The sequence below is a fragment of the Atta colombica genome, unplaced genomic scaffold (assembly GCF_001594045.1).
Source record: "Atta colombica isolate Treedump-2 unplaced genomic scaffold, Acol1.0 scaffold105, whole genome shotgun sequence".
Taxonomy (NCBI): domain Eukaryota; kingdom Metazoa; phylum Arthropoda; class Insecta; order Hymenoptera; family Formicidae; genus Atta; species Atta colombica.
The window spans coordinates 4,005,848-4,023,896 of record NW_017259190.1 but is presented as its reverse complement, the minus strand read 5'-3'; the positions used below and the strand labels follow the sequence as shown (position 1 = coordinate 4,023,896).

The following is an 18,049-nucleotide window of genomic DNA, read 5'->3' as shown; positions in this document are numbered from 1 at the left end:
ATAATCGAGGACACCTAAATGTTATATATATACGTATATATATATATATATATAATCTTTATCATTAACATCTTTTCACCTATCTCTCAATCTGCGCAAAGTGTTCGTCGCTTTTGAAGTCCCTGTTTAAACGTTACGGACGATTTTTAATATTATCAAGATAATCATTTTAAAATCACGACAATCTTAGCACTTGTAGCGGGGCGTTATAATTATGATAAGAATTATTTAATTAGATAAAGACCTCTCATTTAGACTTTATACCTGTTTAGATAGGCAATACATAAAGTCATAAATTATAGTGATAAATGACAATGACCTAAATTCCGTCAGTCTCGTAATCCGTAAAACGCGCCGAGATTTGCTTAGACTTGACTAGAAAAATAATTAGTCTTGTGATATAATCTTGATTTGATTCATATGACTTTAGTTTCGTGAGTAAACGAAGAAACGGAGAGAAGAATCTACAGCAGTCTTTGGTTTTTATGGGATTAAGTATGGGATTCTAAGTTCGTACATAATTCTTTCCTGTGATGAAGAATAACGAGAAAAGAGGAAAGCCAACAAAGTGGAACTTATCATTTCAACGTGCAGCGATCGACCTTACACTCGATTGCTGCGAAATCTGGCAGCGGTTCAAAACTCGAGATGTTGAGAAAACGAATAAAAGCAAGAGAGAGAGAGAGACAGAGAACATGTCGAAGGCATCAATTTACGATGATCCGCATGTACAGACAGCCGTTTATTTCCGTTTGGCGAAAAATCCCGTCTCAAGAAAAATATCGTTCAACATGAATCCAACAGCCGAATGATCTATTATCTTGGTTGGTTTCCGAAATGGCATTATCGCGCGATGAGCCCGCGAGATCATGAGTCATGATCTCGCGTTCGCGCGACGACGAGAACATACCATGCCAATGGAAACAAACAGAACTTCACGTGATTTTATGGAGCAAGTGATAATTGAGCTGGGAGTGAGACCATTTCGTACATATGACGACTGTTCTCGTTGCGCAATAAATGCGCAATTCCATCTTTAACTCGCTCTTATTCCATGGTATCTCTCGGACTTGTCTTCTCGACACGTGAGAAGAATGTCATTTCAAATGTACTTTTATAACTGTGTACCGAGCGAAATCGTTTCACGATATATGTTTCGCAGTAAAAATTGTAGATCTCGTAAATGTAAGGTATTACGAGAAGAGGAAAATAACTTACACTTTCCATGATATATTTTCGTGTAACATAGTTACAATGTTATTAATGTTCTTCTCATCTTGAAAAATTGTTTTAATTATCTAATTAAAAAAATTTAATGTTCTATATAGTTTGTCTTCTCTCTAAATTCTTAAAAATGGAATCTTGCTTTAAAGACTGAAAATTGAGTCCGTATTAAAAAAGAGTAGCTCAATTTTCAATCTTTAAGAGCGGAATTTATAATCGGATTTGATATTTAGGACTGTCTTAAGTATAAGCTTATGATGTTACGAATTAAATCAAAGGGCTGCGTTAGCATTTTAAGATATTACTTAAGACTTAAGGTCTTAGAATAAGAACTGATTATAAATATCAGCCTAAGAGTAAGATTTCACTCTTTAGAGTGAGATTTTCATTTAAAAAATTTTAAAGTTTCCTTAATATTTAAAAAATTATTAAATTAATTGGAACCCACAACAAAGTTTCCTCTTAATTACCACAGTTCATTCAGATTATACGATTTAACGTGAGTCTAAATATTGTACGCATGATCTACTGCAGTGTTAACCAGTGCATTTATATTCCACTTAGCATTTCGACCGGAAGGCAAACTTATATACACTCGCATATATACAATTCATCGTGAACCGATTCATAGATTAGATTCTTGAGCTATAAGAGGAACCCCGAGTCGAAATTTTAGTTCTACTTTGAACCTTTTTCAATTAAACCTTATAAATCTATTTTGATACTTGTACAATCAAATAGGGCTTTTTTAAATATTACTTAATCTATTTGGAAAAACTTCTTTTAAGCCTAAAAATAGGAAATCTTGCAAAAACTGCCATTTACAGGCGTAGAAATCAACGTAGAAACTCCATTCATTAGATTAGAACCTATTCCTAAATCTCTAGAGTCTACATATGTCAGTCATCTTTAGAGTCTACATACGTCTTAAAACTAAGGTTTAAAGTAGGAGAAAAATTTCGACTCGGATCCAACACGCGTGTCGATTATGCGAATTTCGCTGCGTAATGCACGCGTCTTATAACGGCGTTATTTTCGCGCGCGTGACTTGATAAGCGTGAAATCGCTTCCGCGCGAACGACCGCGACAACGTCTGCTATTGTATATCCTGCCAGAAATAGCGCATAAAAAAAAAAAATCTAAACAGAAGTCGCGAGTCGCTCATTATCCGTCAATTGCGCACGGCGCGGGCGCGATAACAGGATATCATCGGCAGCGAATCCGAAGCAGATGTCATTGTCATTCCGAATAAAGCGTGCCGCTCACGTGAGCGGAGTCGACATGGACCGCGATATGTCGTGTCGGCCCGCGCGATGCGGGTACGCGGAAATGTACACATCGGGGAAATTGACGACGTCGACGACGTCGGCGTCGACGTTGACGTTGTTGGCGTTATACGCCTCCGGCTGCTCCGATAAAGCTCGATTCCGACATTCATATTACGATTTCGACGCGCATCGCAACAGAGTTTAGGCAAAATCTTTCATGAGTTATCGCTCGTATACACACAGTGCGACAAATAATTTTTAAGACCGAGCTTATAAAACGCTATAGAAACTAGATATTCTTATGCTTATTGTTTTATTTATTCAAAATAATCTCCTCTTGCTTCGATACACTTGTTACAGCGAGTTTAATTTCAATTTTGGGAATAAAAAGAAGTCGCACGGAGCCAAATCAGATGAATATGGCAGACTTGATTTCGGGTCAAAAATTGACCCGAATGAGTGAATTATGAGATGGCGCGTTATCGACCAACTTTCTGGATCTCGATATTCGGGATGGATATGACGGATTCTGGACATCAAACGTTTCAAAACTTCGAGATAATAGTTGCCAGTAACGGTTTGACCAGATGGAACGAATTCTTTATGGATAATTCCTTTGTTATCGAAGTACGTTAAGCGAATGTAATAAGTAAATGTAATGAGCGACTTTCTACCATCCAAAAATCGTTTATGCCACAGGAAAACATTTGATCGACTTACAACAAGCATCATCATACACTTGTTGCATCAACCGGAATGTTTCTGATGCACTTTTACCAAGTTTTGGGTTGAATTTAATGACCGCTCTTTGTTCCATGATAAAATTTCAACATCGATTTAAAATTTGTTTAGGAAGAACTGTCATAATTTTGTCATTTGTTATCCGATTTGCATAAAGTTGCGTTTGAAAGAAAAAAATGTATCTTTCTAATGATGCTAATGTTCAACAAATGGTGTCACTAATTGCTGAGATATGGCGCCAGTCTTAAAAATTATTTGTCGCACTGTGTATAACAAGAATGGTACAATAATAAGTATAGAACGCAATGTCGAACGATGTTTCGAAAGTTACTACAACTTTTACGCGATGTTTTGCCACAAAAACTAATCTGTCACAACTGAGATTTAATTTGAATTTTAAGGGAGAAAACAACTTTTTAAAACTTAACGGGGACGGGGGATGTTTTTAAAATGTTGGATTTTTGGAAAATCTAAATACATAGTTATCAAGTATATTAAAAATCATAAAAGTCATAATTTATTTAAAATATTTTTTATACAATATATTTTATCGTTTCATCAATATAATTGATTTGAATCAAATATAAGCATTAGCTCTTTTTGAGAGATTATTTCAGTCTTTAAATATCAAATTGAACCGATATAAAAACTTTTTCTTTCAAATTTTTAAGTTTAACAACATATTTCAATGAGAATCATCGGTTCCAGACATTTGCGGCGGATCTCTAATTGCAAGTTCCAGACAGCGCGGCATCTACGATCCGTGAGATATAATTTATCACGCGCAAAGACGAATATCTTGGAAATCTCTAATACTTCCGAAGGTCGTTCGATATTGAGTTAACAAGAGAATTGGGTAAGGCCGATAACTCACCAGAGATATGTGAAACTTAGTTGATCTCGATACAAGGGCATAACATGGCGCCAAGATCGCATTTATTCCCTTCGTACCAGTTCTCCGTGCTCCATTCTCGAAGACCTTGAAGATAAAATAGACACCAGAAGCATTATTCTTACTGTGTTCTTTCGGCTTTCGATAAACAGTATTTCTCAAGTATTTCTTATCATCTATCGGGACCGCGCAACGCCGGAATAAATGCAACTTGAAATAGATTTTGCGTAAGAAACCTTTTATTTATAATTATTAAATTTTCAATATAAAAGGTATCTAATTTTGAAAAAAAATATAAGACGCAACGGAAAGTTTAAAGCGATGTATTCACCTCACGTTTAAAAGTAAATAAAAAAGATGTGTCGATGATGAAGAATGAAATAGAGATAAAGAAGAAATTACATTAGAATTTACATTGTGCAATTTATTTCGCATATTAAATCGTTCTTGATATTATATACGCCCTCTTCGAGAATAATTATCAAATCTGTTTTCCTAATGATAAGTCAGCAGATGAATCGAACAAGCGCGACAATACAATGATAAGCGATATTTTTATAGCATTATTGAAAAGTTAAGTCACGCGCGTATAACATCATCTACGATGATCTTTCTGGAGAACTTCTTCACAGTTGACGTTTGGCCTAGCAAGCTCTTATTTCATCGGCGATTAATTCAAAAGGATTGATTAATTTCAGAAATCTCACATTATCGCAAACTTCAATGTAACTCCTTGTCGCGTGTCATTCAAGACAAAACAGCGTGCGAAAGGAAAATTCGTCAGGATGAAAAACACTCGGGAAAATTGCACGTATAGAAAATTTCGAAGTTTCGATACAACAAATTGAAACTGAAACTTTAAATAATAAATAGTGATTCCGAGGAAACCTAAAATACGATAGTAAAAATCTCATCGTTCTGTTCCGCGCGCTCAAAAAAAAGTATACATCCAGTGTGAGATGCAACATACAGATATTACCTCGCTCTGTAAACGGAAATATACAACTCATTTAAAAAACAAACTCCTCGTGAAAGAATGGCGATTTCGAAAACAAATCTTGGCTTTCGCAATTCGCGCGGTTTCTATATTGTACGGATTTATGAAATTTTTTACTCACCCCACGTTGCGTAAATCAAAATTCATTCGTAAACAAAATTTCCTTGAGACAATATTCGTTTTTTGCCCGAAATTTTCCAGAAATTAATAATGAAATAAAAGATAGAGACACAAAGATTATCGATGAGTTATTAACGGACGCAAAAGTCACTTTAAATTAAAAAGTGAATTCGCTCGTGAGAAAAATTAACGTCTCTAGAAGCTGTCTAATGGACGGTCAAAGATAACAAGTATTTAAGATGTCTCGCGAGAACCAACTGACACCATGAACAAACAACGTGGGACTGAGGAATGTCGCCATTGACGAAATGTTTAAAATCACTTTAGGAGAGAAAGCAGAGAGGGGGATGTCTATATTAAGCATTAATGTAAGTACATCGTGAGTATCATATGATTGCGAGAGCCAATATTATATCTTATCGACCTCGGATAAAATGTCGCCAGTTTTATTGCAACGCAATCTCGCAAGATTACGCGATTATCTAGCCGAGGAACGCGCGGAGAGAATTAGCATACCAGAACGTAGAACAGGTGTGGAAAGAGTACCTGGTGAGAGACAGATAGGGTCGACATTATAAGGTCATTAAGGTCATTAATTTGCAAAGTATAAAAGTGTCCTTAAGCTTTACCACAGCTGCAGAAGAAGAATCGTAAAATATCACCAAGCGTATTCATAGCAAATACACGTTTTTTGCGTCGCTTCTCTTTCCGCATCGTATCACAGCATCCGATTACATTAACAAAATAGCGAACGCAAGAAATTGATGTCTCTGCATTTCTTGCCAAGTTGTTCCTTTTTACGACGGCGTCAGTAATTAAAATTAATTAATTTATCGCTCATGGATGCGGAAATCTCTTTTTACCTTCCCAAATTTAATATTTCATTATTAATACTACATCATCGTCACTTTGTCATGTCTGTTTTTGCCACTTCCTACTATTTTACTTCGAAGGGAGTAAAAATATTTACGACGCGCGCATATCGTATGGGATTCCCCAATATTGGGTTATACCACCATCTACGAATTGATATTGCCTTGGTAACAAAAAAGAATCTTGTTCCTTAACATGGCTGCGAGAATGCGTGGGCAAGTCGGAATATCATCGAATACAGCTTCATTTCCTGGTCGGAATACGAGATGTTCCAAATTCCAAGACGTTTACCGTTCACTTCTTCACTACATTGCATTCTTTTTTTCTATACGTGGAGTCACGTGCGGACGATATCATGCTCATTAAATATACTCATCAGAAAAATATACTCATCAGAGAGTCAATGAATTTTTTTTTTCTTTATCAGGTATATGAATAATTTTAACATAAATTATCACAATTTTTATTAGTAAAGATTTTAGATGACTGTTCAATGAAATATTCAGGGAAATATTCGCAGCTTATATTATTATTGCCGACTACGGCAGATGTCGTAAAAAATATATCTTTGTACATACATGATATTGCTTGTTTTTGACTTGCGTTAATCTTTATTTCCTAAGTTTTTTACCATTTTTAGCGTCGATAAGTATAATATTCGAAGCGATAATCGTGTAAATAACGCAATGCTACAAATTGCCCGCAAGAAAGCTTTGCAAAGAGTGACGCACTTTTAAAGAGTCCGCTATCATCAATTATCCCATTAAGATAATTATATCCATTTAATAGGAATGGAATTTTTATATCTTATTCCGCGTGTAAGGTCGCGATATATTATCATTCGATATTACATTTTAAAGTCTAATCGAGCGCAGTGATCTATCTATTTATTTCAATCATAGTATTTTATATCTAGATTTCAATTCATGCGCAATTGACGCAGAAAGCATTAGAATTATCTTTTGTTTTCCCATTAACTATATACTTGCTTAAATTCAGAATCTAGAATTCAGAGAGAGAGAGAGAGAGAGAGAGAGAGAGAATATTGTCCAAAAAAACAAATAAAATAACAATAAAATTCGTTATTAATGTTTATATTAAAAATCTTGACAAATAAACCAAGGACTTTTCGTATCTTTTTTTATGAGTAATGGTATCGTTGAGAAAGCGCAATAATTCCGACACTCGTCGGCGAGTTTCCGGCAAGCAAGAAAGTTAAACAGGAACGAGCTACTTTAAATATCCGCTTTGAATATTGTAACCGTCAAATCTGAAATTCTAGGAATGCTAAACCTTTCCTCGACAAGATAACGATATTTGACGAGAAAGCGTATTAATTTTAAATTCACTACATAGCGAACAAAGAGAACTATGTAGGAACGAAATGCAGCGAGCAGTCTTATGCGGATTTCCGACATCAACGTGCTTCTGACATAACTGAAATTTTTCTCGCTCTCGCTTTTGTATACGACGCTTGCTTTTGAAACAACGCAAATCTCTCGGAAACCGCAATATCCGCCACTAACTGCCTCATATATCGAGTAACGAATATTCATTTCGCTAATAATAACGAAAAACCTCTAATGTGCAGGGAATATAGAGTAAAGTATCAGTAAAAAATTCATTATTCGCTTAAATTTTTGATACGGAGAGGTTTGTCTGAATTCGTTGCTCTCAAAATATGCAAGTTACGAATTTGTTGCTCGTAAAAGAAGTGTAAATAATGATGAAAAACTTCTCAACGTGCCTGTTTCTCTTCGAGCCGTTAAGTAGTGTCGTCACATTTCTATATAGTGTTCTAAGTGATAAATATTTCGTAATTCTGAGTCTAGAATTGAACAACTCTGACGAAAGTCATCAAGTTTCAGATAAATATTAATTATTAATTAAGTTCGCACCAATGTAAATGAGATGCCACAATTTAATGTTCTCGTCTAGATATATTGCAATATCGGCTCTTAAAAAGTGACTTCCTCGAATTCGTCATAGATATTGCGTACGATGTCAAAATTTTGAAAAAAAAATGAATACTAAGCAAGAGCGAACACTGAACCACTCCAAGAGTCATATCTATCATGGAACATGTCGGAATGAATTCCGATCGGAATTATTTCATTTTCCCTAGAAAATACAATAGAAATCTAGAAAATAATTGAATCCATTCCGATTTTTTCCATAGGTGCGCTGAGATGGTGACTTTGGCGTGTGTACTGCAATTTCCTTCGAACAGCAGCACTCCGTTTTTTTTTTTTTTTTGCGAGACTTGTGTTTCCCGAAGGAGAAAAAGAGGATTCCCATGTTTCGCCATGTCTATACCATCCGCCACTGTAAAGCGACGGAAATTCATTGACGCGAGAAGAAATTAATGTTTTCTATTACGCGAATAGCCTTTTCCTTCGAGCTTTCGACACGCGCCCATCCCGTGTTTCGCAACGCCGTGACTTGTATGCCTCGAATCTCTCAATCAGTGAATTCCAGATATCGGCGGACAGGAGTGTCATTTCATAGGCTTATTAACACCTTGGACACTGGCTCGCAGCCATTCTGTGTTGCAACTCGTTATCTATACGCTATACGTTCATCGAATCGAATAATATCAAAGATCAGCTTGAGAAAGAAAGAGTGGGAAAGATGGATCAAAATACGATTTTAAGATGGAATAAATTAGAATAATTCGCTCGCGAATTATTCCAATTTAAAGGGCAATCAACATTTTTACGACATTAATAGCAGCAATTAATATCTGACTTCAGGATACGCGACGGATTTAATATACCTCGGCCTTGCAATTTTCAATGTTTCCCTCGCGCGTGTTCTCCTCACTTTATATCTTATTTTTATATTCCATTGTCAGCTTAAGCGGCTACCGTTTATCCTTTAGCCGTGCCATGTCAGTACCGACACCAAGGTCGACACTTTTTAGTTCGGTACGCCCGTCAACGGATCGCTGATCTTGAAATATCCTCTCGACGCACCGCCTACGTCAGATTTAACGCCTTAAAATTTCATCGTGGCAAAATGTACGGACCGTTATTAATAAACGATAAGCTCCGTTGCGGATGCGTCGTGCGAGCGGAATAATTATGCATCGGATCGCGCGAAAATGCATCGACTATACCCGCGCTTCGCCAAAGCTCACTGCGGTGAACAAAGGTATTTTATTCGAGTGAAAAAGCGGCGATACGCGGGCAAAATCGATTCGACGTAACGACGCGAGTCATGTTAATTGCTTCGTGCGCGATCGCAATCGCCTTGTATTAACTTTTTAAGTGAAGGAAGGTATGTGTAAATTGTTCCACGCTAATTTTCCCGCTAAATCGCAATGACACGTTTGCAAAATGGCACTGTATCGCGTGCAAAAATCGTATGGATCAAGGTCGCGTGTACACGTTGAAAAGTCGTGAATCACATATGCGATCTGTGAGACTCGTTATCTACATTTTTGAAATTTCACGTTGATAATTTTTACGAAAATACTTAACACAGGCATCCTCTTTAGCGTGAATAATAATATTCATAAGCACTTTAAACGGGATCAAGCTCGCATACCATCAAAAAGATTGTTACAGATTACTTTCGATAATAGCTCAGTACTTCGGCCTCTCATCTATTTTCGAAACATATTATCTCAGGAAAGATAATTTCGGAGGGAATACTTATAAACGCGGTACTTGACGTACCGCTGATGATTTTCAAAGTGATAACAATCTTTAAAGTTACGTGAATAACAACGAGATGACCTCAGAACGATTATTACGTCAGAACACTCGTAGAATACTACGAGTATATTCAGACAATTACTTATCGCGTTATGTACTTTGATGCCCGAGTGTTACAGGGCATCTGATCTTGGCAACCTGCTGTGGTATACATTAACAATGTTCTAGCATGCGACATTCCCATCTCAACTGTGTCTCGAATGATTTAGCACCGGTCAGGCAGTCAACAAATGCGGCCAACAGTCGCATTAATCACCGATCGCTATAATTAGTTTGTAGGAGTTTAATAGACGGATTATCATCTGATTGATGCACCTATACTTCCCTCATAAGTTCTTTAACTGGTGTCTACGATTGTAATGTATATTTGGATTATGTTCTTCGACACAACCACACGATGACATTACGATGTATCATGACGTAATATATAGGCATCGTCGTCTATCGCTAATTTTCTATCTCATCGTATATATATATATATATATATATATATATCGTTAAAGGTAAGAAAACAAATAATTCAGCGAATTGCTGGCAGAATTTATCTCGGATGTAACTCTCACGAATTCTACCTGGGCGTTGCTGAATTTACAAATATGCGTCATCGTTAACGCTTTGCATTATTTCACGTTTCGGTATACTGAGAAAAAGAGTCTGGTTAAATTAAATAGTAGAATAGAATTTTATTACATTTCAGCGTATTTACAACCAAGAATGGGACTTGGTTTACATAAAATTCTTAACTCATTCATACATCCATACCTCGTTCGCAAGTTGTCGCACCTTATTATTATGAAAGTTTTAGAAAAATTTTTACCCCTTATTTCCCTACTTTTCTGATTAACCCTCTGACTTCACTTCTTTATCTACCTATTATTTCATTTTATTCGCTTTATCCGCTTTTTTCTCTTAGTTATATCTATTTCTAATGTAATATACTCAATAGTTAAATTAAATAGTAATTCTGGTGGAAAATGGACGAATCAGAATTTTCTTAAATCTACTAGAATTCTAGTTAGTAGTTGAGATAACTATGATTCTGAGTGATATAATTGTTCTGGTAAAAATAAGAATCTAGTAGATTTTATCAGAAATATTGTATCAATCCGGTTATCTCAATTAGAATTCCAATAAAATTGACCAGAAAATTCTGATTCGTCCATTTTCAACCAGAAATTTTTTTCAGTTCGCTTCTCACGTATAATTCACGCGGTACTCCACCTTGACAAACGTTGATAAAAGCTGGAAGATACAGAGCGCATTAATTTGAAGAATCCGGCGAGTTACAAAAGAGTAACACCAAGAAGAAAACACCAAGCTAAAGGTATATAGTCGGGAGCGGAGGGAGAGAATCGAGGCCCACTTTGTATAATCGTCGAATTCTAAACGAATTCGTTATTCTTGGACTTTTGTCACGTTGCGATTCGATCGTTGCACATACCTCTGTTCTCGTCTCGCGGTGATTACGTTATCAGAATCGTGCTTCGCGTTCATCTCGTATCACTCGAAGGAAAGTTCCTTAATCCAACTCGAATCGTTTAACAGCTATTTTGCAGCGTCGTAAGGAAAAGTTATGCTGCTTATCGTATCAATATATACTATATTTAACCCCTGTTGCTCATCTAACTCGTGGCCTCTTGACCCTGCATTGTCATTTTTTTTTTCTATGATAGATAATTTGTTCGATGAAAAATCATGAAGTTGAGCTGTGCGGATGAATTTCATTATTGAAATACACGTCTCTCTAAATTCTCTCTGAAATACATTTAAGAACCGCCGATGGTGCCGATGGTGGTTTGACTAAATTATTTCAATTGTTTCTTTTATATTAAATATACAATGGAATATATTAAAGATGTAAATATAATAGAAATAATTCTAAAAATTGTTACAATTAACAGATTCTCGAAATTCAAAAAACGATTCAAACGATTATGTACAAAGCAAATGAGAATCAAGCCCAGTTAATTTTAGGCGCAATATTATAATAATATATATTTAGAAACTTATACTAATAATAAAATTAATAATTCGATTCGCTTCTTAATTTGGGTCAATATAAATAGTAATATAAATATTAAAATAACTCTTTTCATTAATCAAAAATAAAAATAAGAAATAATAAAATTGTCACGCCTGGCAATATTAATAAAAATAACAGTAATCCAACTAAATTATGAGGTAGAATCGCGCAATATTTTTAGCTAATACGATAATTTATTTATCATACGATACATTAATTTTGCTTAAATAGAAATAAAAATATTGCTATTAAACGTATCTACATAAATCAAAATAAATTTGCGACTAAAATGAGGATATCTGAATAACGATTAGCTCGACTAGTATATTATTAAATCATGAAAGAACGCCTTATTACGCCTTTCGCGACATTTGAAGCGCGCGCGATTCCATTTAATGTTACAGCAACAATGACATGCTGGCGTTGGCATTGCACTGGTTATCGTTATCGTTACCAGCACGATTTGCAGCCGTAATCATGGCACAGATCGGTCTGCACCCATCAAGCCTGGTGCGAACTAGGTTAAGGCGAATGAGAATCACTGTTGACCGGGTCAGATTCTTATCAAGCATTAACACTAACTGCATCAGTCAGTGGGAGACCAGCGGGGAATCGCGCGAACTTTCCAAGATAATCGCGAGGAAATGTTGTAACGGTACTTTTCCAGGCTGCTTCCCCTCATTTTCATGTAGAAAGCGAAGATAAGACGTGTACACGTAATCGACGCGGCGCCGGCGTGTGTCAAACGTCAGAAAAATAATTAATGCACTTGGCTTGATAGCGCAGTAACAATAACTCGCGCGAATCTGGGGAACTAGATTAAAGCCTCAACTAGGTTAAAGACCCACACAGTGGAGAAATTTCGTATCGTTTCCGATATACGAAATGCAATTAGAACACGATATCGAGATGTTCAAACGAACGTAAACGGAGTAAAATACGTCGCACGTACGTTCGTATGTAGCAGTTCGTTACGGGATAATATCTATTAGAGTTGCACGTTACTTTCACTACGGGAGCTCTCGACTTTCTTACTTGTCAGCCATAATTATATACGACATAACAGTAATTTATCAGGTTTCTATTTTCGTTGTCATTAGAAAACTGAAGGAACAGATTCGCTATTACAAATGTAAATCCTTGACTCCTAAGAGCCTTGATTCCCCCGTTCCGCAGACTGGCTCTTTATTATGATTGTTGATTGTACCGCAGATCCCTGGAACCGATAGTTTTTTTTCTAATTGTTTATCGATCATGAAACTTTTATTCGTTCATTGTATGTATATTTCGTTTCACGCGTGTATGAAGCAAGATCGAAACGAAACGAAATAGCAAAGTCAATTTTCACGCATATACAAAGATCGAGGGTGCAGTCTATTAAAAGACTGTCTGTAACAAAAATAACGGAGCATCGGGTACTGTTCCATCGCAGCCGCCTAATTTCGTTTGGTACCAAGTAGAGTACCTGCCAGTCACTTTCGATCATGCCCGGCGCAATGAAAAATTTTAAGGGACTCCTGACGTCAATCGATCAGCGAAGGAGGAATTCTAAATAAAACATTATCCCTCCCTTGTTTAATATCTATAATTATCAACGACTAATCGATTCTTATTATTGCTGGTAAAAAAATTCGTGAGTTACGATGATTGATTTTATATTTCATATTCGTACGTCCCACATGCGATATGATAAAACGAAGGAGGAGAGAAATTCTTTTTATAATCGAGACTAACGGCATTATTATTTTTACTTGAAAATGAACTGCATCGTTAACGATGACATCAGTCGGTTACAACGATGAAAACACCATGTAAAGCACCGTGTGAATCATCGTGCACCTTCCTTAAATGTAAACGTCGTACACGCCGCGAAGTCATTAAACCTCATTTGACTTGTAGAGGATATTGCAATCCGTATATCCTCGAGACACCGATTTGTAGAAACCAATAAGTACGCACATCGCGTATATATGCAAGCCAACTAATCATTTTCAATAGGAATGATACATAAAGATGACGATAGAGAAAAACATGACGATGGTAATATAATATATACGTAAGAAGCAATAAATATATCATGAGTCTCTAAAAAAAAGTTTAACAATGAACCATCATTTTTTTTCATTCTCAATAACAAGAAAATATGATGAATATTGAAAGTTAATTATGAAAATTGCTTGCGCTATTTTTAGATTAACATTCATATTCCATGCAAATTTTAATCCTCTATTCCGAGAAAAATTTCTGATTGAAAATAAACAATCAGAAAATTCTGATTACGTTAATCAGAATTTTAGTTATCTCTCTTAGTCTCAACTAGAATTATAATGAATTTAAATTAGAATATTCTGATTCGTCCGTTTTCAATCAGAATTTTAATTAATGCAATTAGATTCTTTTTCCTGTGCAATTATATTTTTACTTATTTGCAATCTGGGTCATTTTTAGCTTTAAAAAAATTCAAAGTTACTTTTAAATTCTCTCTGCATTATGCTATAAAATAATGTTTTTTAATTCAAATGTTAAAAACCTTTAATAAAAATTAAAATTTGGGAAGAAATGAGAATGAAATTTGAGAGTGAGATTTCGCTTGTGCCAAAAAAAGACTCAGATTGCAGAGGAAGGATTGAGAAAAGTTAACAATTTCGCAAACCACCGGATACTTTTCACGCGTTGGAGGAACATTGTCACAAAATATTCATAAATATTCATAAATACGAAAGAGATTAGTTGTTAATTTATCTACGCGTTATAAAAATACATTCTTCGGAGGTTCACTCGCGGTTAATGGCGTGCCATAAATTTTCGATACACAGCCGAAACACGAAACGTGTAGAAACTTGCATGGCTATATAATCCGATACTAAAATAAACCGCGAAAATTCCATGGAGCAAAAAAACAATATCGAAAGCGGTTAACACGATATTGCGAAGCAAAGGTCGGCTATACGCTCGGTTACGATCCCGAATGCGAAATATATTACGTAAGTTAGTATAAATCCGAAACTTTCTAAACGCGCGCCGAGGCGTCGCGTCGCGTCGTCTCCGAGTTGCGATCTTGATCCCGTTCGCAGTGGTCTACGTGGGCTTTATTGACGGACGTACGGCTGAATCGCGAGTGTCGTGTCAATGCGTAAAATTCAAACAGAATTTCACTGAATGTATTTCCTATTTGCCCATTCATCTCTCGAGTATTGAATTTCGAATGATCCCTTTTTTTTACTATACATACTGTTAAGTCTATAGTGTCAAATTTAACTTAATGCGAGTCACCATTGCTCCTGCTCAATCATGTCGTTATTTTATATTAAAACAATAGTTATATTTGACACTATACTATGTTAATTTGATATTAAATAGTGTCAAATTTAATTATCGTTTTAGTAAAAAATAATGATACATTTAGTAGGAACAATGGCGACTCACATTAAGTTAAATTTGACACTATAGATTTAACAGTGCAGAATGCAGTTCTTAAAGAGACGAGAGAATTTTGAGAGAGAGTTCTTTAAAAAATATCGAGGAAGTTTTTGAATTATAAACATTTAAAAAGTCTGTTTTTTTATTCCTGCACTAGATTGTATTAGAACTCTTTTTCTCATTAAATAATTTTCGTTAACTTATATTACATATATACCTACCTCACTTCAAGTTACAAAAGTATATTAATTCATCCACAGAAAACAAATCTCATGTTAGCGAATCACATCGTTTTAAAATTGCGCGTTTAGGTGCAGGTAGCATTTTGCGTTGTATCTACCATGGAACATGTCGGAATGAATTACGATCGGAATTATTTTGTTTTCTCTAGAAATCATTACATAGAAATCTGGAGAATAATTGAATAATTTCGATCGGAATCCATTCCGATTTGTTTCATAATAGACTTGAATGTACGAATTTTAAGCGATATAATTCGCTAACTTGTAATGCTTATAATTCAAAAACGTTTATAACCTTGACATTTTGGACATTAGGATTTTCGTCTCAAAATCATCTTAAAAATCTATCCTTAAGCGTTGTTACGATCTTCATCGGTCACACCCTGTATGTATATAGTAAGTCTATTATGCGCTATTTTGAAATATTTACGTCTGCTTAACTAGACCGTGGACTGTCGAAAATAATAACATTACGCGATGATATCGATGGTATGTATCATCGGCTCGGCCACCGGAACCAGCCTTTTATTTTCACGTTATGAGGAGGGGGGGGAAAAAAAGAAAAAGGAACGGCCGTGGAGAAACGTCGATCGGTTCGTTGCGCTGAACGCCTGGCGCGTTGGAATGAAACCGAGTGTTTCGAATGTTAACTCTTGACAGATTACGCAAAGTCGTGCTACGGAAATATAATGTTGTATACGGAATATAAGTCAAAGTTAACAAACAAACGAGCGCATACTTCAAACCCTCAAAACTTCTTTCTCGTCAGCGTTTTTATATCAACAGTATATATTTTTAAGTCTTCAGTTGTCAAATATACATATTATATATAGTCAAAATAACTATTTGACAATGGAGTTTTATGGGAGATTAAAACGAAAAAAAAAATTACGATCCTCCATTTGAAAATTATCTATTCTTTTTTTTTTATGTTAACGAATTCCGATACGCGGTATCTGTGTCACGAAATTGACATTTCAGAATAGCATTTGTAAAATAGTCGATATGGCTTCGTACATTTGAATAATTTCTTGAACAAAAAAACTTAACGTTACAGCGAGACGTGTTTCTATTGGTGGCCTTTATAGGACATATGATAGTATTACTAACCAAAGGAAACCCCGCCAGCCACAACGCCTGATATCGCGGTTCGTATTTGCATACTTAAGCGTGGACAGGAAAATTCGCGCCTCCGTAACTGTTTCGATATCGGAAAAGTAACGGTGGGATATGCAAACGTACGTGTTTCAAAATCATTATCGGATACATAAACGTGCATCTATCGGATTCTAATACCGGCAGTAATATTCCTTTATCGCAGAAACAAATATTATTTTTCTTATGCACGTTTCCACTAATACAGATTAACTTTAATCTCTCTCGTTCCAACTTATTCTTCCTCTTTTTCATATTTTTATTCTACTGTAGATAAGCTTACCTTTTCTACTGTAGATAAGCTTTAATCTTGATTTATTCTTCCTTTTAATAATTTTTTTTAACTCTAAGAATAATATTAAAAAAGGATAAAAATTAAATCAAATCGAGATTAAAGTCGATTTAAATTTCTACAACAAAGCAATATCATTGCAAAAAATTAAACAAAAGTATCGTCGATACCGAATTTAAAAGGAACGGTAAAATTACACAGATTATCTATTTTGGAAGAGCGATGCCAGGTCCATTTCACCGAGTCGAGCGTTAAAAGGGTTAAAAGCTGAAACACGATAAGAAGACAGGAAGATACTCACCGTAAAAATATCCTCGATTCGACAACCTCCTCCCGCTCGTTTTTTTTCCCACGTCGCGATCCGCAGGTAAGATAAGTTCAGACGGATGAATTCAGCTGGCTCGCTCGGTGCGGCTGCGGGTGGCTGCGGGGAGAGTCGACTAAGTCGGCTGCGCGGCTGGCCGTTGCCCCGAGTAGCCCGAGTGTCAAACGGCACGGACAATGGCTCGTCCTGACGCTCGCTCGCGCCGGCCACATGTCAGGGACGCGTGCTCTGAGTGCTCGGCGAATGCCCAGGAAGGGGGAGAGAAAGAGAGAAAAAGGGGAGATCTCGGTGTTTCTTTCACACCCGTGAGCGCCCTCCGCACTTTCGCAGCGACGCCACGAGAGACGCGTTCCCTCGCGTATATATGTACACGCTACACCCCTTCAACTTGAACGTGGAAAAGGCGCGCGTCCCTGTACACTGTACACGCCTGTACACGCCGCGCGACGCACCGTAACGGACTGAACCGACTGAAGCGAGCGCGTAATACTCTCCGAACTCCGAGCCGCCGTACCGAGCCGAACCGAATCGAATCGAATCGCCGACATCGCCGTGCCGCGCCGCGGTAGACGCGAGTACGCCCGATCGCCGCGCGACCGGCCGCCGAGACCCGAGACTGACCGAAACGCGCGGAATATTGTCCCCTCGTCCCTTCTCTGTCTCTCTCACTCACTCTCTCTCTCTCTCTCTCTCTCTCTCTCTGTCTTTCTTTCTTTCTTTGTCTCGAGTTTCTCGTTTTGTCCGTCGCTTATTCCACT

General features: G+C 36.5%; 1 protein-coding gene across 3 annotated transcripts in view; it reads right to left on the bottom strand.

Annotated features, from left to right (window-relative positions):
- The window catches only part of LOC108691462, a 24,629-nt gene extending 6,869 nt beyond the window's left edge, over window positions 1–17,760 (bottom strand). The window contains exons 1-2 of one of the 3 annotated variants that reach the window (XM_018199215.1): window positions 17,268–17,760; window positions 4,108–4,212 (exon numbers count right to left, since the gene is read on the bottom strand). The gene's annotated coding sequence lies outside the window, so the exon portion shown is untranslated. Of the gene's footprint in view, window positions 1–4,107; window positions 4,213–5,243; window positions 5,269–17,267 lie in introns of those variants that run through there. The other 2 variants (XM_018199224.1, XM_018199232.1) reach the window with 2 other exon arrangements.
- Window positions 17,761–18,049: the final 289 nt, after the last annotated feature.